The following is a 21,956-nucleotide window of genomic DNA, read 5'->3' as shown; positions in this document are numbered from 1 at the left end:
TAGAATAAGGTCATTCTGGGTGCAAAGCAGCAGAAAGCATTCTGGACTTGGTATTAGAAGATCTGGCTTTGCATTCTGGCTTCTGTGTATTTGCTCGTGTCCCTGAGAGAGAAATGTTCTCTGCACATTTGTTCTCTTGTCTGTAAAACAGAAATGATGATTGAGACAGTTTTGCTATAAGCTCAATTAAAATAACCACTAAAAGAGAATATAATGACATTACGGTTAGCTTTCCAAAATTCATTTTCACTCTAGAGGTGAAACTTGATTAAGACAATCTTCCTTGCCAGTGAGTAGTTTAGAAATTCAGGACTGGGCAAGTCACTCAGTGTCATTCCCTAGGTGACATGGATTGGTGTGGAAATGAGTTTATGGCCTTATTTGGCTAACTTTCAGGGGACAGGGTGGTTGGGGACCTAGAGAGGGTTACATAGAGTCAGCTCCTCTCTCCCTTAGATATTGGGGTGTGCAGCTCCCACCTACCTATTTGAAGATAAAGATGATACAAAGGAGGGCAGAGTGGAGAGAACCGTGGAGAAATAGAGGCAGAGGCCCCAGGTTAAGGTATCCCTGAAGCTTGCTCGAATTCTGCTTTGACAGCTAATGCAGTTGTTTACTGTTTCACATGAACTTTCTACCAAGAGCATTCTAACTGACTCAGAGTGGTGGTAAACTGAGTACAGAAGACAGTACTGTAACCATGGAACAATCAATCTTGCAAGGTTTGTACAGACCTCAGCCCAAATCCTAGCTTTCCTACTTACTGCTAGAAGACTATGAACTATTTGTTGACCTCCTCAAACCTCAGTTTCCTCTTATGTAAAATGTGCTCATACACATTCTATAATGACATATTGCAAGTTAAACACTTGCCCACTGATAAACAATCGGCAAGTGGTATTATACTGCAGAAATGCACATAGGAGGTCAAATGCACATGTACCAAGCATATCTAAGCTGCCTATAAGGTCATGAATTAGTAGCTCTGGTCCAGAAGGGCCCTCTCTGCACAGGAAGAGTCTGGGACCCACAACCGAGGAATCCAGGGATTGTGATCTATTCGCCTTTCAAGTTAAAACAGTACCGGGCTACCAAGTCCGTGAAAACCTTCTGATACTGGGGCTCCCCAAACCTACTACGAACAGGTTGATAAATACAAACAGCCTGAATGTTGAACTTAGGTTGGCCCTCTGTCAAGTATCCATTTCATATCTTAGAGCTTTGCTTTCCTCCTGTGTAAAACGAGGATAATATTCATCATTTCCCAGACCTTTGTGAGATGCTTAGACCCAGGACTAAGGAATAGCTTCAGTCTTACTCCCTGGTGACTTCTGAAGATCCTTCTTTGCCAACACTACTTTTGGATACCTCTAATGATTATTCAAGGGTATACCCTCGGGAAAGCCTAGTTCTTTTGTCCAGCCATGTGCAACAAGCATTTCACTTTTAGATTTCAGTAAATCTTTATTGGCCAGTTTGATATATAACATTTTAAAGCAGGTATATCAAGGTATAATTTCTATACAACAAAATTCACCCTTTTTATATATGTAGTTCAGTGAATTTTGGTACAAGTGTACGTAGTTGTTATAACCACTACCACGATCAAGATAGAAAACATTTTCATCACCCCAAAGTGGTCTTTCATTCCCTCTTATGGTCATTCTTCCTCCCAACACCACTGGTTCTAGAAAACTACTTTCTATTTGCTTCTATGACTATGGTTTTGCCTTTGCTAGAATTTCATGTCATTGGGTCAATCATAGACTATATAGTATTTGGGGATTGGCATCTTTTAAATAGCATAGTACTTTTGAGAAGCATCCATGTTGTGTGTCATCATTAGTAGGTTTTTTGTTTTGTTTCGGTTTTTATTGCTGATTGATATTTCAGTGTATGGATGTACCACAATTTATCCATTCTCTAGCTAAAAGATATTTTGGTTGTTTCCAGTTTGGGCCATTATGCATAAAGCTACTTATAAATATTCGTGTATAAATCTTTAGGTAGACTTCTATGTGTTTATTGCTGAGTTCTATTGTTGTATATTTCTTTCCTTTTTTTTTAATTGAGTCATAAACACATAAATCATATATACATTAATGCATTTATGGGGTACAATGTGCTGATTTTAAATACAATTTGGAGTGCTTACATCAAACTAGTTAATATAGCCTTCACCTCATTTACTTAAATATTGTGTTAAGACATTTATACTCTATACTTAATAGAATTGACATGTACCCTTGTAATATGAACCATAGGAATGGTCCCACTGTTTACCCTCCTTCTGTCAAATCTCCTCCCTCTCCTCCCATCCCCCAACTCTTCTTTCCTTCATCTGGGCAATAGTTGTGATTTATCTTTCATATGAAGTTATGTGCTTTCCTTTTAATTTTCTTAACATTGTCTTCAAAGGCAACTTTTAATTTTGAACAAATCTATCTTTTTTTTTCTTTAATGGTTCATGTTTTTGTGGTCTTTTAAAAGAATTGTTGCCTACTCTAAGGTTACAGAGATACTCTTTGATGTTTTCTTCCAGAAGTTTTATGGTATTAGCTGTTGTGTTTGAGTCTATGCATTAATTTTTACATACAATGTAAGGAAAGGGGTGAGGTTAATTTTTCTCCACAGGAATATTTAGCATTTCCAGTACCTTTTTGTTGAAACACTCTGTCCTCCATAAATTACAGTGTCATCTTTGTCCAAAATCAGCTGAAAATATATGAGTGAGCCTATTTCCAGAATGTTCTGTTCCAGTGACCTATGTGTAAATCCTTACCCAGTACTACACTCTATTATTGTAGCCTTATGGAATTATCTGAAATTGTTTTACTTTTTATAAGATCTTTTTATTTCCAAATCATTTTGAATTAGTGAGTCAGTGTCTATCAAAACAAGCCTAATAATGTTTTGATTATAGTGATATTGAATCTGTATATTAATTTGGAGAGAATTGACATGTGAACAGTATTGAGTCTTCTGATACATGAATATGGCAAATTTCTCCATTTATGTCAGTATTCTCTAATTTATCTCCACAGTGTTTTTTACTTCTTAGTGTACAGGCTTTCTACATATTTTATAGAATGTGTCAATATTTCCTATTTTGATACTGTTATAAATGGTATTTTTTAAATTTTAATTACCAACAATTTTTAATATATATTAATATAAATGATATTTATGGATTAACCTTATGTCATGTGACCTTCTAAAATAACCTGTAAATTTCATGTTGGCATGCTTACAATTTTACATTCTTATTTGAATTTGTCTATGTTTTTATATTTACAGTGAATTTCTTATTGACAGCAGATAAATGGGTTTTGCTTTTTTTACTAATCTGACAATCTCAGCCTATTAATTTGAGTATTTAGACCATTTATATTTAATATAATTATCTAGATGGTTGGGTTCAAATATACCATCTTATTATTTAAATTGTATTTGTCTCATCTGTTCCTTCCTGAAAGTCTCTTTTTCAGACTTTCTTAATTGAATTTTTTTATTGATTCTACTTCATCTCCATTTGTAACTTACTAGCTACATCTCTTTGTTTTTTGGTTTTAGTGAGTGGTCTAACATTTAAATGTAATTTTATTATTTTTTCACTTTATCATAGTATTTCCTAAATAATGTTACAGATTACTCTCACATAATTTATTTCATTTTTTTCTTCTGTTGTTGTATACGTTTTACATATTTTAGAATGTATAGTTTTTCAGATTTCTACTTGGTATTTATTTTTCATCCACCTGTGAAAGCTCCTTTATTATTTCTTATACTAAAATTCCATGGCAATGAATTATCTGAACTTTTGTTTATTTGGAAAGTATCTATTTTGTCTTAATTTTTAAATTCCTTGAAAAGTTGATTAACTGAAATAAATTTTTGAAATATTGCCAGGTTTTTTTCCCTTCAGCATTCTTAAGAAGTTACTCCACTTCTTCTGGCACATATAGTTTCTGACAAGAAGTCTGCTGTCGCTTTTATCTCTGTTCCTGTGGAAAATATTCTCTTCTCATTTGCTTTATAAGATTTCATCTTAAATCACTGATGTTCAGCAGTTTAATTATGATGTGTCTTGGTTTTGTTTTCTCTGTGTTCATTTGGTTGTGGTTCATTTAGTCTCTTAGATCTTGGGTTTGTAATTTTCATTAAATATAGTGTATTTTGGTTATAATTTATTTACATAATTTTTTCTTCCTTTTTCTTTTTTTTCCTGAGGCTCCAATTGTACATATTTAGACTACATAATATTGACTTCTGAGTCACTGATGGTCTATTTTTTTAAGTCTTTTTTCCCCCTTGTTGTGTCTTCAAATTCTGACTTTTATATTGCTGTGTCTAACATCTCTGTTTACCTACTATTCATCCTATACAATATATTTTTATTTAAATGTACTCCATAATTTATATCTGAGCATTTTTACTATTTTAATATAGCCTAATTATGCTCAAGATTTGCTTTATATTTTTGTCCATATTATAATATCTATAATAACCACATTTAAGTCTTTGTTAATTCAGTTTTTTTGTCTTTTTATTGAATAATTTTTCTCTTTAGATATGCACCCACTCTTAGATATTCCCACTTTTTTGCACGTCTAGCAATTTTTAACTGGATTCCAGAGATTGTGGATTTTATATTATGATTGTTGGAATTCATTGTATTCCTATTAAGACTATAAAACTTTGCTCTGGGGTACATTTAAGGCATTTGTAGATTTGTTTTATTTCTCAAGATTTGCTCTTAAGTTTTGTTATAACGAGTCTAATGAAGCCTTTATTCTGAGCATAATTTACCTTTGATTCTAAGGCTTGACCTTCTTTAAAATTCTACTGTATAGTCCTTATATTGTAAGATTTATCCTCTCTGGACAGTGGGAACATATTATTTCTAGTCCATATGAGCTCCAGAAATTTTTCAACCTACAAATTTATGATAATTATTTATCTAATTTTATGAATTACATCTCATGCATTTGCAAGTCAGTACTCAGCCAATGACCATAGAGAAACCTCTACTGTTACCTTTTCTCTTCAATATACTGCCCTGCAAACTCTAGCTGTTTCCATCCCTATACTTACCCTCTTCCTGCCCATATTTCTATCTTCAGTTCAACATTACCTCCAGGTTGTATTTGTATTCCCTGTCTCCATGTGCCTCCAGGCAGTTGGCTAGAAAAATTACAAGGCCCACCTCATTTGTTTTCCTCTATTGAGAAATAAAGTTCTGTGCCACCTATCATCTAATATTTGAAAACAGTGTAACTGTGTGTGTGTTTGTGTGTTCCTGTAACAGTTTAGATCCTCAAGGATGGAAGCAAAAATCTCTGTATATTTTTACCCACATTCGTATCCTCTGCTCTGATGGATTTCATTACTATTTATCTTCATATAGAGACAACCACGGAATATTGGTGAATGGAGGGTAGCAGCTGAAATGGAAAAATAGATTCATCTCAGCTTCAGCCTTCTCTTTGTTCACATTTCAACTATGGTCACGTGAAAGAAAAATAAAGGATTATTAAATATTCATTTTAAGTAAATTATCTTATAATTAAAATCTTTTCCAAACAAGTAAGGCATGTTAAAATGAGTATTTTTTAAAAGCTTAAAAGTATGAAGACTTGAGCTTTCTTTCCTTTTACATATAATTCAAAAAATAATTAATACTGATTAAATATAGAAATAAATGAAGAAAAATATCTTTGCACTTTAAATTTTTATCTTTCTGAAGCTTTTCATTAAATAATCTATAATTAAAGTCATATAAGCAGGCTAAAATAATTTGTAGTCTTAGAATATCTAACATTAATTATATTTTTAATTTAAAAAATTAGGGTACTAATACATAGGTTGCTTTAGCTCCAGTGTTCCTATAAATATTTTCAATAACATCTTCATCAGCTTCTAAACTGATAGGTCTGAGTTTTCCCCATGCTTCCCTGTTTTCATAAGCTTCTTGCCAAATAAAGCTGTTTTATTCAGCATCTTACCCCAAGTTTATTTTATTTCTTCCTTTTCTCCTATATCTTATCAAAGCAGATTTTATCTAGGCAGGTGAAATGAAGAGTAGAGACATTTTGTCCATATAATTCAACAAACCTGATATGGAGGAAAAGCGATTTCAAAAGACAGAATAGCCCATAATATCCATCTGTGTCTGTCAGATTCATCACATAAGTGTTTAGCTTTTCAGTTCATTTTGGCATGATAGCTAGAAATGGAGTGAATCCATGAGAAAGAGTTGATGACTGAACAGAAACAAGGGTAGCCTTTTAGGGTAAGTATGCTGTACCTTCTGCAAGGGGAAATCATGACTTAATAATTTGGGAATGTGATCTGAGAATGTAATGAGCCTGTGAACAAAGGATAATCAGTAAACATCAATCATTATGTTTTAGACCTTTAAAAGTATCAGCCCCAAAATGAATTAAAAGAGATAACAAAAAATAAATAAGTCAGTTAGATTAGATGGGGAGAGAAAGATTGAGGATAGAGGAATTTTGGTATAGATAGAAATGGGCAAGGAGAATAGGGAGGGAAAGTGAGAGAGTTAAGTTGTCATTTCTTTAATTAGAAAAATGGTGGTCCAGGAACAGGGCTGGAACTATTGTGGTCTACATTTTGGGGGTACTTTAGAAGGTTTACTAATGAAAGTTGTGGGGGGATTAGGTTAGAATAATGTTGAATTAAGCAGGACAAGATTTGACAAATGAATAGTAAAGTGGTTACTCAGTAATCATTGTATCATGGGGAGTTGGGAAGGCTTCATGTTGTACTCACATGAACAAGGACTTTGAGCTGGTAGTGATGGCTCTAGAAACAGGACCTAGAGTCTAGGATCCAAGTCTGTTCCTAAGTCCAATGACCAGACCAAATAAATGCTGGCCATTAAACTACAATAGTCACATTAGCCTACTCTTGTGAGTCACAGTAAATATTGCATATAAGTTCAGGTATTGATTTTTCAAGACAGGCATAGTGGCATAGCACAACATGAAGGAGTTACATGAAGACGTCAATATTTTTCAATCTAGAATGATAAAAATATAAAGATGATTAGATGATTATTACAATGTTTAAAACCAAAAAAAGTTTATGAGGTACTACTTAGCCATAAAAAAATGGCAATCTAGTATCTTTTGTGACAACCTGGATGGAACTGGAAACCATTCTTGTAAGTGAAACTTCACAATGGGGAGAGAAACACATGTACTCAATATCATTTGGAACTAAATGATCAACACTTAAGTACACGTATGGAAGTAAAACTCAATGAAAACTAAGGAGGGGGAGGAGATGGGTAAATTCACACCTGTTGGATACATTCACAGTGGCTCGGTGAAAGACATACTTACCTGTCTCACTTAATCTGTACAAAAAAACAAAGTGGATAAATTAAACATGTGTACCCCTTAATATTCTGAAAATTAAAGAAGGGTTTGGAAAATTGCATAACAAATCCCTGAATACTAGACCAAGAACCATCCCTAAAACTTTAGAAGAAGATGTTTTAATACCAAAGGAGCACATCTTAAGGTATTTTTTCTTTGGAGTTACATCAGCTATATATGTAAATAAATTCAAGCAAGACTTCTATGAAGGCATGGTTTACATGGTCATTTGGAATACATGTCTAATCTTTTCTAGTTTATATTCTTGAGTCACATCCTACCACTGTAACTTATGTGATGCCACTATCAGACAAAGAATATTAAATTCACTGGATATGGACCCAACCTGAGGTGACACTTCTTTTATATTGGTTTAAATAACTTGTCTTTCAACTTTATAAAGGAATTTCAAGCTCCCTCATTTTCCCTTTTTAAATTTGTGTTATATTCTTTATATTTTGTTCTCATAATCAATCCCTATGCAAGTATACCAGACTCCCAATATCCTGTCCTCCGCTATACCAAAGAGAGCACAAGAGACTGGAAAACAAATTTAAATTCTCCAGCACATTTGTCAAATCTCGGGAAGCTTAAATCTAGTTTGAACTTAGAGGCTGAGTATTCGCATGAATTCCAAAGCCGTCAAATTGAATTTACCCTTCCAGAAGGTCATCTTAATGCCACAGCCAAAAGTTACCCAATGGCTGTGAATAAATAGCCCAGTATAATCATTTTTGACTGCTTTGACAAAAGCATGGGGTAAACTTAGAATGAATAACCGACATTTAATTGATGTGGCTTTGGCAATGGGCTTGGCTTTTTTAGCTTGTTTCAGCCATGCAGATGAAGAGAAGGATGTGCAAATAAAGAGATCTGTTTTCCCATCTGTAGTTTAAGTTTCTATTGCCAATACCACATGTAGCTTAAAGATGTTTAGGAACTTGGAGAGAATTCCTACCAAGAATGATTTACATGACCAGTTGCTTTATAGAAAGCGTGCCAGTTAATAATATGATATGAATATTAAACACCTATAAGTCGTTCTTTCTGACTGGTGAATGGTGTTGGGTTCTCACTACATGTCTGGCTAAAACTTTGGTAGATTTGATGGAAGCTCTAAAAAGTAGAAAAGAGTCTCAGTTTCAAAGTTTTCTATTTTCCTAGGACTTATAAGTGTTAAAGAAGGGGGAGAAAATGATGACTAACATAATTTATTTGAATCTCTAAATGGATAGATCATTGCACAGAAGTTAGTGTACATGTGCTGTACATTCCCTAAAAGAAAATCACAATGTGCTAATCTGGGACTGTAAACCAGAGAGCATCGGTAAACAGCATTTGTATAGGCTTTTTAAAAATCCTCTTAGGTGCCAGCTCTAAAACGGGCTTCCCAAGAAAATGGACTCCTCATTTCTACGTTTGAGGAAGCTTGCCACCAGCTCTAAGTACTTCAATCCATATTCCTTCGTGACAATGACACTTTTGATGAACTAACCCCCAAGGAAATGGCCAAAAGGTAATTCCTTAGCAAATAACCAGCGTAGTTGTTTAGTAAAACGTGCCCAGATGCTGCCACATGACACTGACTGCACAGATGACGATTGGCAGGCCTTGGATTCAGTGACAGCATGTGTATCACACACCTACAGGAGGCCTCACCTCTCCCTCCCAAGCAGTTATGGAAATTAATTGAACATCTACCTTGTAATGAGCACTCTACTAGGCTTATTAAAAATGAGCTATGACTGTATGTGTCAGAATAGTTTTAAAAACCCCTTGTTGTCCCACAACAAGCAGTTAGCCATGCAGGTCTACAAGCTCAGTCTTTCTGACTCTGAAGTCTGTGCTTTTACTCACTTCATTTACCTGAATATTCAGGGTAACTTAGAATGAAAATCAGGTTTTCATCATTCAACCTGCATTATCCTATAGTAATGTCTTCAGACAGATATATTAATACTACCAAGAGTTTGGGTTTACAAATTCAAACATTAATGATTTGTGACATCAGATCTGTGAGAAAACATTGAAACATGAGAATCTATAGAAGAGAAAGCTGAGGAAAAAATTAGTGGTATTTCCCAAACACCCCAAGTCATTGCTAATTCATATTCCACTCACTTAAAAATTTATAATAACTGAAATAGTGCTGGAAATCAACTTTTCCCCTTGCAGCTATTTATGAAGTGAGTGTTGCTGTGTGACGGAAGGTAGTATAAAACAAGTTTGGAAGAAGCATAGTCAGCCCAGTTAACATAATAATTCACCAGTTCTATATAAACCTGTGTAAATGCGTATTGGAAGTTACTGAGTAACCTCATCTACTCACTATAAATGGCCCCCCAGAACTTGACTTTGTAAGAACTTAGTTCTCACACTACCATAAATGCCTGTATTACATGGGATGGCAGCATTTGTGTGGCATCTAGAATCCCAGAAGGTGTGGTCCAGAATATTCAGAATCACCAGGCTGTGGTGGCTTTTGGTGGACCTAGGACCTGCAGGTCCAGTGATGCTTCAAGGTGGGCACACAGACTGGGGAGGATACTAACACAGGGTTTCACTGGCTGACCTTTGCCTGGTCATCCATCCTTATTCCAAGGACTTGAAAGTACTAAGAAATCAGTCTTTAAAATATTCAGTTATTCTGAATGACCTTATCCTTCTGGCCGTATGAATTAATGAAGTCTGGCTGTATGTGGAAAATAGCTACAGTCAACTCTTTGCTTTGGTTGCTAAAGTCAGAACAAAAAGAAATAAGTTGAGATTTCATGAGAAGAGATTTGCATTCATTTAGCATAAGGAAAACTGTCCTAAGAATTAGTTGTTTTTTCATCCATCTGTTCATTCACTACACATCAGGGAGGCCTGACTGTGTTAGGTGCCGTGTTGAGCTCTGGTTTTAGAGAATGAATGAGACACTCTGCCAGCCTGGAGTGTGTAATTATTATCCTGTGGAATAAGGGCAGAGTCAGGGACAGGCTCATACATGAGCAGTGGGGAGATGAATAAAATCCAGTTCTGCCCCCAACATGCTGATAGTCTAATAACACTTCAACTGAGAACTGCTGACATTTTCTGGATAATAATAGTGTCCCTGTTTGAAGCATTGGCAAGTTTATCATGTGGTTTGTTTCTAGTCCTCAAAACACCCCTAAAATGAAAATGTGATCTAATTTGCAGCTAAAGACACTAAGGCCAGCTGATGAGACAGCTGGGTGAGGGAGAGCAGAATAACGCTCAGTGAGGTGAGTGGGGATTTTCTATCGCACACCTTAAGTTAACAGTTTGAAAATCCCCAGTGGAAACATTTCTCCGAAGTTTCTTTTCTATCACCATCCCACACGGAACCTCACCCGTCTTGTCATCTCCTTTCCCTCTCAGACAACATACGTCCCTCTTTACTGAAGCCTGATGCCTGAGAATATCCCTAACCCCAGTAATCTTCTCCCCCAAAGGACAGCCTGATAGAATTTCTGTATTTGCTTCTAAGAGACTAAAAATATATCTATCTCTTTGCATACCAAACAAACGAATATACAGGTGAGATGTTCAAGGTGTCAGTAGACCTCAGTCCTTTCTGTAAATAAGAAATTCCCCACTATTCTGCTGCTAACATGCTATGAATGAGTCTCAGGTATGCTGAGATAGAGATGTTGGTCCCCCGGTGACCAGTGGTCTTGGGGTTGCTACTAAGCGTGAGTGCTGACCTTGCGAGACAGAGGAGATGCATGGGAGCATGGGGACAGGTGAAATGACTGACCAGGGTTGGAGATATAATTGGTGCCCTGAAAAGGATGAAGGCCACTAGTACACTTGGTGATCCCACCCTTGAACCATTAGCAAGGGCCTCTTGGCAGCTGTATTCACAGCATAAACATGACCTCACACTCACTGAGAACAAGACTCAGTCAACTCATTGAAGATGCAAGGCAGACTCGCCCCTTTGAACTTTGTTCCCACTATAGCCATTTAATTATTTTTGTGAGTTCTTAAAGTCCTCTGGGAAAAAACTGGCTTCAGAAGTTCAGTATCTAACACTTGCAATTCAAGTTGCAGTATTTTTATGAACCACAAAAAACTAATAGTACCTTAAATAAACTACATGAAGATAGTGTCAGCATTTTCAATATAAGTTTCCATTGCCAAAGGTTCGTGCATTCTGAGGAAATTTGCTTGAGGGTGAAACTTGGTGTAGGTCTGAGCCCCTAACTGTCCATACCTAATTTAATAGATGCTTACAAGTGAGTCCTTCACAGTCACTACATTTGGCATCTGGAATTTTCAGAAATAAAAAATGGCCTTTATAGCAGGTGGTTTCTGAGCTTAATGGCTGGGCACACAATTCTCAGAAAATCAGAGAATTCAGGAATTCCAAAATTCCTGTTTTGTAGATTCTGGTCTGATAATACTGGAATACTGGCTGTTGAAGACAAAGGGGAAAAAATTTAAGGGAATAAATGTTAGAAATATCCTCAGAAGCAGAATTAGACCTCCTTTACCATTTTTCCTACCCCAAATCCCTGCTCTGCCCTATTCCTGCAACTGACCCATGGCCTGCCAGGCAAACGAATGTGGGCTTTGTATATGGGGCCTGTTTCCAAATAATCACTGAAAAGGCAGCCAAGAATCTCCCTTTGTTTTTTGAATCTTCATTTGAAGGGACTAGATTAAGTGTTCTATAATCCAGAAAATACCTAGAAGGGAGAGACAAAGCCTGAAAAACATTTCCCTTGGAGGCAGTACTTTTCACCAAGCTGGGGAGTCAAAGTAAACTCTAGCAAAACCCTGGCTTAGAGGTCTAAGGATCTAATCCAAGACAGCAGAAGGAAGATTTACTAGGCAGTTGTGACTCTGAGGAGCTACCGGGCTGATGCACAGGCAGCCTGCACAGGGCGGGCAGCTGGGTGGATGCAGGGACATTGACGGTAGAAAGCCTCAGGGTGGAGCGCCCAGGAACCCAGTTAGACTCGGGAGACCAGCACCCCACTCAGCAGCAGCTTCAGAGAAGCTGAGCCCCTTGCCTAGGAGTATCCTGCCAGCCTTCTGCTCACATGGCTTCTTCTATGGCCATGGACTGAGTAGATCTGTGCTTTTGTTACCTGTGCTTTTGTGGGAATCAGGATAGCCCTATGATTAAAAGCCATCTTTGTAGTCAAGCAGGCCTAGATTGAAATCTAAGCTCTTTATAGACTATGTCCTTGGACAAGTTGCCTGTAATTGCTCATTTCTAATAATTCTTACCTTATAGGTTTGTGAAAATGAAGAGATAACACAAAGAAATCACTGAAGCCCTGGTAGCTATAATAGGCAGCCAGACTTTTGATGACCACTTGAAAGGCAGAGTGCCCCTGGTGTCCTGCCCTGCTGAGCGCTCCTTGGTTCAGGGGTAGGTGGTCTTGGAACCAGCAGTAAATTATCAGGCAGGCAGTCTGGGGCACATAGGGTCTAACACAGCTCAGCTGCTACATCCCTTGGATCTTTGATTCCCATCACCAAAGACTGGGTTGGTTCTGATGAAGATCTTCTTATTCCTGTTTGAGTCTGAAATATTTCAGAATTGCCCCAGTTGCAACATAAGGACATGCTATATCTGAAAAGCAGTGTACATTCAGGCTAAAATAAAGAAAGATAGAGAAGTTTGATAGCAGGGTCTTTGGTTTTTTGTTTTTTTTTTTCAACTGTTACGGCAAAGCCTCCCCATGGAAATAGCTGATCATTTCTCAGAAGGCTACTTTGTAACAAATCCCTTTAATTGAGAAAAAAATGAATAGATAAAATAATGAATAATCTGTAAGACTGGTTGAGTATAAAGCTGGTCAGGTGGAGGTTCTGAAATGAATGGAGCTAAAGCTTAGCCCTTATGATCCAGGGAAAGAAAAACACCTCTCAAACAATGATGTAGGATTCAGGGACCCTGGAGTCCATGACCAGACTCTGACATCTGATGGTGTTGGGTAAGACAAGGTTGTTTGGGCTTTCTGACCCGCAGTCCCACCAGAAGCCACCATATGTGTCTTAGATACCTGTAACTGTGCACAGTGATGTCCTGATCATGTAACTGCTGTTTGGCACAGCAGAGTGCCACAATTGTTCTCCTGGGTATAAAAGTGTATGGGACTTTCCATTTGTGTGGACTTGGTATGGTAGCGTACCTGCCGCCACGAGCTGAATGAGGGCAGACTTCCTATGCTGGCTCCCCTGTCGCCATGAGCTGAATGAGGGCAAGACTTCCTGTGGTGGCTCCCTTGCCAGCATGAGCTGAATGAAAGCATGCCATACCTGCCCTCCATGCCTAAATTCCTCTCCAACCTTCCAAACTGGATCGTTTGCATTATACGTCGTATACGAGATGGCCAAATGATGCCATTCTGGATAAAAGGGTATCTGTATCTTCCTACTAAATATCTCTGTGGAGACTGAAGCCTCTTTTTAATATGGATTTCATCTTCCTAGTACTTCCAAAACTAAAAAAACAAACCTACTCATATCTAGAAAAGCCGGCTCTGTTCCCCACTACCTTTTTTTCTTAACCTAATATTAAAGGAAATTCCCAGAATCCCATTACTTATTTACAACAAAGAGGTTTTAAGGAGGAGGGTGGGAGAATGGGCAGCTTCTGTATTTTGGATACTGATTGCTGAGCATTAGATGAGATTGTGTATGAAAAGTACTGAAGAATAAGCTATTTACCTATAAGATACCTACTTTTATGTGATAAACAGGCTAAGCATTTTGTTATGATGCCATTTATTATTTCATTTATAGGCTGGCTCAGGTTCTGCTTGGTGTCATTCTAAATCCTAGGGGTTTGAAGTTGAACGTATTTTTATCCTCACAGCAATCGTAAAAGGAGCCTGAGACCCTAAGAGGTTAAAGCCCTTGCACAGGGTTTCAAACAATACGTTATTTGCAGAGGTCACACCACAAGTCCCTGTTTCATAAGGCACCAAAGAAATGGTAGCATTTGGAGTTTTGTTTTTTTATTTTTTCAGTTTTTTTATTATTAAATCATAGCTGTGTACATTAATGCGACCATGGGACACCATACACTGGTTTTATAGATCGTTTGACACATTTTCATCACACTGGTTAACATAGCCTTTCTGGCATTTTCTTAGTTATTGTGTTCAGACATTTATATTCTACATTTATTAAGTTTTACTTGTACCCTTGTAAGATGTACCACAGGTGTAATTCCACCAATCACCCTCCCTCTGCCCATTGTCTCCCCTCCCACCCCTCCCTCTCCCCCTTCCCCATATCCTTAGGTTATAACTGGGTTATAGCTTTCATATGAAAACCATAAATTAGTTTCATAGTAGAGCTGAGTACATTGGATACTTTTTCTTCCATTCTTGAGATACTTTACTAAGAAGAATATGTTCCAGCTCCATCCATGTAAACATGAAAGAGGTAAAGTCTCCATCTTTCTTTAAGGATGCATAATATTCCATGGTGTACATATACCACAGTTTATTAATCCGTGGATCGATGGGCACATGGGCTTTTTCCATGACTTAGCGATTATGAATTGGGCTGCAATAAACATTCTGGTACAAATATCTTTGTTATAATGTGATTTTTGGTCTTCTGGGTATATGCCTAGTAGAGGAATTATGGGATTGAATGGCAGATATATTTTTAGATCTCTAAGTGTTCTCCAAACATCTTTCCAAAACGATTGTATTAATTTGCATTCCCACCAGCAGTGTAGAAGTGTTCCCTTTTCTCCACATTCACGCCAACATCTCTGGTCTTGGGGTTTTGTGATATGGGCTAATCTTACTAGAGATAGATGATATCTCAAAGTAGTTTTGATTTACATTTCTCTGATGATTAAAGATGATGAGCATTTTTTCATATGTCTGTAGGCCGTGTGCCTGCCTTCTTCAGAGAAGTTTCTCTCCAAGTCCCTTGCCCAGCAGCGATGGGATCACTTGTTCTTTTCTTGCTTATACATTTGAGATCTCTGTGGATTCTGGTTATTAAATCTTTGTTGGAGCCATAACCTGCAAATATCTTCTCCCATTCTGAGGGCTGCTTGCTTGCTTTATTTACTGTGTTCTTAGCTGTGCAGAAGCTTTTTAGTTTGATCAGGTCCCAGTAGTATATTTTTGAAGCTGCTTCAGTTGCCTTGGGGGTCATCCTCATAAAATACTCACCCAGACTGATTTCTTCAAGGGTTTTTCCTGCACTCTCTTCTAGTATTTTTATAGTTTCATGTCTTAAGTTTAAATCTTTGATCCAGTGAGAGTCTATCTTAGTTAATGGTGAAAGGTGTGGGTCCAGTTTCAGTCTTCTACAGGTTGCCAGCCAGTTCACCCAGCACCATTTGTTAAATAGGGAAGCTTTTCCTCACTGAATGTTTTTAATTGGCTTGTCAAAGATCAAATAACAGTAAGTAGCTGGATTCATCTCTTGGTTCTCTATTCTGTTCCAGACATCTACTTCTCCGTTTCTGTGCCAGTACCATGCTGTTTTGATCACTATCGACTTATAGTATAGTCTGAGGTCTGGTAGCATGATTCCTCCTGCTTTGTTTTTATTTCTGAGTAATGTCTTGGCTATTCGAGGTTTTTTCTAATTCCATATAAAATGAAGTATTATTTTTTCAAGATCTTAAAGTATGACAGTGGAGCTTTAATAGGGATCACATTAAAATTGTATATTGCTTTGGGTAGTATGGACATTTTAACAATGTTGATTCTTCCCATGCTTCCCATGAGCATGGTATGTTTTTCCATTTGTTAACATTTTCAGCTCTTTCTTTTCTTACAGTTTCATAGTTCTCTTTATAGAGATCTTTCACGTCCTTTGTTAGATAAACTCCCAAATATTTCATCTTCTTTGGCACTGCTGTGAATGGAATAGAGTCCTTAACTGTTTTTTCAGCTTGACTATTGTTGGTCTATATAAAGGCTACTGATTTGTGAATGTTGATTTTGTAACCTGAGATGCTGCTGTATTCCTTGAGTTTTTATAGTAGAATCCCAGGTGTTTTCCAGATATACAATCATATCATCTGCGAAGAGCAAAAGTTTGATCTGTTCTGACCGTATATGGATACCTTTGATCACCTTTTCTTCCTAATTGCGATGGCTAAAACTTCCGTTACAATGTTAAAGAGCAGCAGAGACAATACGCAGCCTTGTCTGGTTCCTGATCTGAGTGGAAATGATTTCAATTTAACTCCATTCTATACAATATTGGCTGTGGGTTTGCTGTAGATGGCCTCTATCAGTTTAAGAAATGTCCCTTCTATAACGATTTTCTTAAGTGTTCTGATCATGAATGGATGCTGGATATTATCAAAAGCTTTTTCTGCATCAATTGAGAGAATCATATGGTCTTTCTTTTTTAATTTGTTTATGTGCTGAATTACACTTATAGATTTAAGAATATTGAACCAGCCTTGAGACCCTGGGATAAAACCAACTTGGTCATGATGTATAATTTGTTTGATGTGTTCCTGGATTCTGTTTGTTAGAATCTTGTTGAATATTTTTGCATCTATATTCATTAGTGATATTGGTCTATAATTTTCTTTTCTTGTTGGGTCTTTTCCTGGTTTGGAGATCAGGGTGATGTTTGTTTCATAGAACGTATTGGATAGTCTTCCTTCTTTTTCTATATTTTGGAACAGTTTAAGTAATATAGGTACTAGTTCCTCTTTAAAGGTTTGGTAGAATTCTGACGTGAAGCCATCTGGTCCCGGGATTTTCTTTTTAGAAAGAAGAGATTTTGTATGGTTGATGCTATTTCAGAACTTGATATGGGCCTGTTCAAAATTTTCAATTGATTCTGGCTGTCTTGGAAGGTGACGTGCTTCCAAGTATTGGTCTATTTCTTTCAGATATTCATATTTCTGAGAATAAAGTTTCTTGTAATATTCATTAAGGATTTTTTGAATTTCTGAGGAGTCTGTTGTTATTTCGTCTTTATCGTTTCTGATTGATGAGATTAGAGATTTTACTCTTTTTTTCCTGGTTAGGTTAGCCAAAGGTTTATCTATTTTATTGATCTTTTCAAAAAACCAACACTTTGATTTATTGATCTGTTGTATAATTCTTTTGTTTTCAATTTCGTTTAATTCTGCTCTGATTTTGGTTATTTCTGCTAGTGGGTTTGGGTGGAATGTTCTTCCTTTTCCATTTGCTTGAGATGTCCCATTAAGTTGTTAACTTCCTCTCTTTCCATTCTCTTGAGGAAGGCTTGCAGTGCTATAAATTTCCCTCTTAGGACTGCCTTTGTGATATCCCAGAGGTTCTGATAATTCGTGTCTTCATTGTCATTTTATTACAAAAATTTAGAAATTCCCTTCTTAATCTCATCTCTGACCCAGCTATCATTCAGCATAAGGTTATTTAACTTCAATGTTTTTGTATGAGTATGCAGATTCCTGTTGTTAATGAGTTAAACTTTTATTCCATGGTGGTCTGAGAAGATGCAAGGAATAATTTCTATTCCTTTAAATTTACTGAGGTTAGACTTGTGACCTAAGATGTGATCAATTTTGGAGTATGTTCTGTGGGCTGATGTGAAGTATGTGTATTCAGTTTTGTTGGGATGAAATGTTCTGTAGATGTATGCTAAATCCAAGTGTTGGATGGTTAGGTTTACATCTAAAATTTCTTTGCTCAGCTTCTTAGTGGACCATCTATCCAACACTGCCAAAGGAGTGTTGAAATCTCCGACTATTTTGGAGCTGGAGGAAATCAAGTTGCTCGTGTCTATTAGAGTTTCTCTTATAAATTAAGGTGCATTCTGGTTCGGTGCATAAATATTAATAATTGATATCTCATCATATTGAGTATTACCCTTAACAAATATCAAGTGACCATTCTTATCCTTCCTTACTTTTGTTGGTTTAAAGCCTATTGTGTCTGCAAATAGAATTGCAAGACCTGCTTTTTTCTGATTACCATTTGCCTGAAATATGGACGACCATACTTTCACCCTGAGTCTATATTTATCTTTTAAGGTAAGATGTGACTCTTGTATGCAGCAAATATCTGATCTGAGTTTTTGTATCCAGTCAGCTAACCCGTGCCTCTTTAGAGGACAGTTCAAGCCGTTCACATTAATGGAGAATATTGATAAGTCTGGTAAAATTTTGGGTATCGAGTTTTTCCAAAGTCCAGTGGACATTTTTAATCCTTTTGCCACTGTGGAAGTTGGAGTTCTGAGTGAGTTTACTTTTGTGGTAGAGCTTTGGGCTGGTCATCATGGAGGATAGGTCTGAGAACATCCTGAAGAGCTGGTTTGGTTATGGCAAATTTCTTCAACATATTAATGTTATTAAACTATTTAATTTCTACGTCATAAATGAAACTCAGTTTAGCTGGATACAGGATCTGGGGTTGAAAGTTATTTTGCTTTGGGCAATTAAAAGTCGATGACAACCCTCTTCTGGCTTGAATAGTTTCAGCAGAGAGATCTGAAGTCATTCTAATATTCTTCCCTTTGTAGGTAATGGATTTCTTACGTCTGTCTGCTTTCAGACAACTTTAGTGAAGTTAATTATGATATGCCTGGGGGATGTCTTATTTGGATTGAGTCATGCTGGGGTTCTGAAACTGTCTACTATCTGAATTTCAGAATCTCTTGGTATGTCTGGAAAATTCTCTTTCATAATTTCATGCAGAAGGGCCTCTGTGCCTTGCGAGGCCACTTCATCACTTTCAGGGATTCCAACAAGGCAGATATTAGCCTGCTTCGAATTATCCCAGAGCTCTCTGAGAGAATGATCCATTTTTGCTCTCCATTTCTCTTCCTCTTTGAGAGTTTGGAGCGTTCAAACGCTTTGTCTTCAATGTCAGAAATCCTTTCTACTGCTTGCTCCACTCTGTTACTGAGGGATTCTACTGTATTTTTCAGATCTTTGGGGGCTGCAAATTCTTGCTTCAGTGCATCAAAATCTTTGGTGGTTTTGTCTTTAAATGCGTTAAATTCTTGAGACAACTTTTGAATTTCTCCTTGAATTTCTAATTCCGACTTTTGAGTTGCTCCTCGAATTTCTAATTCCAAATTTTCCTCCTGTCTATTAATGTTGTTTGCAATCCAAATTCTGAATTAGATTTCTGACATCTCGGCCAGCTGTTTATGAATGGGATCTTCAGTTACATCTGCCATATCTTTCCTTGGGGAGGGGTTGATCTATTCTGGTTATTCATGTTGTCAGAGTTTTTCCGCTGATTCTGCCCCATGATTATTTTACACCATTTGACTTTTCCCCTGGAGCTTTGTCGAGGACCCGTACAGTGCTGTGGCCTGAGAAACTGGGGACCTATTTGGTGTGGTGGGGCTAAGTGGTTCTGTCTTGTTTTCAGCTGGTCTCTGTCCGACCCTAGTGAAACAGTTAATCTGGGTTGAAGTCTCAGCTGTGGAGAAATACCAGCAATTAAGTCACCCCACCTCCCACAGGCAACAGTTGGAAAAGGAAAATCAAACCTTCCTACAACCGCACACCCAGGGCACCACTTGGATAGTCCTCGGGCTATTGGCTCATTTCAAAAGGTCCAAATCAATTGTTTCAGTCACCACCTATCTCAGGTGGGAGAGTTTAAAAGGTCTCTGGCAACTAGGTCACAGGGGTCTTCTGACATCTCAAATATGACTTGCTCCAGTGCTCCATGAAGTCAGGACCCACCCAGCAAATAGATTAGTCTGGGAAGCTTGATGCCTCCTTCCCCACCTTGTACTTCTGTCACACCCAGTCACTGATAGCCCCGCAGGGCTGCAACTCAGTTGCCTCGAATGAGCCGATACTCCAGGGGGTTGCACCTGCGTGAATCACAAGGAAATCTATATCTGCTCGGCAAGGCCACTACTCTCTGCCTTTATCCAGCAGCGGGAGTTGAGGCCTGACAACCTCGGGCGCTTGATGGAGGCTGGGGTCTATTCACTCAGTTTTAGCCCCACCCCTGATTGATGTTACTGACAGAACAGAACAACATTGCGGGAATTTGTTTCTGTCCCTGCTAAATTTCCCTGCAGAAGAGAAGGTTTTTTGAGTTCCCAGAACCTCCGCCTCAGGCCCTGTCTTTGCTCCTGCAGGTTTTTATTCGCAGCCCGGTTAGCTGTCAGTTCTAGCCTCCTGCCTTCCTTTGTCTATAGACTGACAATCCCCTGAGGGCTGGGTGCATCTTAGGCTCAGTAAAGTGGTTCTCTGCATCAGCCCCACCCTGGGAATTTCCTGGCTCTGCGAGTGCGTTTTCTAGTCCCCACACTCCACCCAGGCCAGTCCGCCTCAGGCAAACCCTTTACTCATGGGGCCTGTGTTTCAGTCCCAGATTTGTTCCGCGGTGGTTGCCACCTGAGAAGATGCCTGGCCTCCTCTGGTTGCCCAGAGAGACAGGGGGATGTGGCTTCTGAATATCCGGGGGTGAGCCCTATTGTTGCCAAAAGTGGCTGCTTTTCTGCGCCTCAGGGCACCACTGCTCCGGTGTAGTTCCCTCTTAGCTGACCATCCTCTCCTCACTCCTGTGCTGCAGAATCAGCACTGACCAGCTGCAGTCCAGGCCTTGTCCACACCCCTCAAGAAATCACCCAAGAATCTGGACTCCTTGGGGATAGGCCTCCAGACCTCAGAGTGAGAGTGGAGGGGAGTGCTTGGAGCTCAGAATTGCAGGTAGAGAATATATACAGTTTTATGCCTGGCAGTAGAACGCCATGACACCCTAATAGGGGAGGTAAGTCCAGCTTTTAGAGGGTCTCTCCCGTGGAGTGTAGTGGGAGGACCTTTCAACTCTGCTTGTTTGTTTGTGGGGCACTCCGGGCCATTCTCATGGGGGAGGGGACTCCCGTTCTCTTGGTGATGGATTTTGTACCTTTTGTTTGTATCCTTGGGGTCGCAGCTCTCCTCAGCAGGGTTGATGTGCATTCTTCTACCTTCTCTCTTGGTTTAGCTCTAATCCACCAGATTACTTGCTAAATTTCTGTCCTTTAACTCTCCTTGTGGACGGGAGCCTCTGTGGAAAGCTGGCTTCAGTCAGCCATCTTGTCTCTGCCCTCCGCTGTTGGAGTTTTTGACACAAAGATTACATCATGATCCAACAAGGGTGTCCAACCTGTGACCTGCAGGCCATAAGCTGATTATCTGGTGATTGTTTTGCTTATCTGTGGTGTCACATATCACGAAAATTATTCATGGACATTTTTCATGCTCATGAGCTTTCATTAGTGTTTGTGTATTTAATGTGTACCCAAGACAACCCTTATTCTTCCATGTGCAGCCGAAAAAACAAAAGCCTGGACACCAGACATCATACCTAACATGGTGCTAAGCTGTTCTTTTACCCAGGGCCAGACTTAAAAGATACTTACAAGATGAAACTAAGGAAGTTTCATTCTGAGATTATCATAGAAACAGATGACTTTCTGGATGACAACCAGATCCTGGAAACTGTCTCTTTAGCTTGACTAAACCACACCACCAATTCAGATATTTACAATGTGATCTTTTTTTAGATATTGTATTTTTTTCTGTATATCACACTTTTTGAAGGTGAGATATAATTAACAGAATATGTCACATATATGGTAAAT

The 21,956-nt window shown here is 38.2% G+C and overlaps 1 protein-coding gene across 2 annotated transcripts in view; it reads left to right on the top strand.

Annotated features, from left to right (window-relative positions):
* The window catches only part of NCKAP5 (NCK associated protein 5), a 969,262-nt gene that overhangs the window by 885,442 nt on the left and 61,864 nt on the right, over positions 1-21,956 (top strand). The window lies entirely within an intron of this gene.

Source organism: Nycticebus coucang, chromosome 7 (genome assembly GCF_027406575.1).
Source record: "Nycticebus coucang isolate mNycCou1 chromosome 7, mNycCou1.pri, whole genome shotgun sequence".
NCBI lineage: Eukaryota > Metazoa > Chordata > Mammalia > Primates > Lorisidae > Nycticebus > Nycticebus coucang.
Note: the sequence above shows the minus strand (reverse complement) of the source record. Positions and strands in the feature narration are given on the sequence as shown.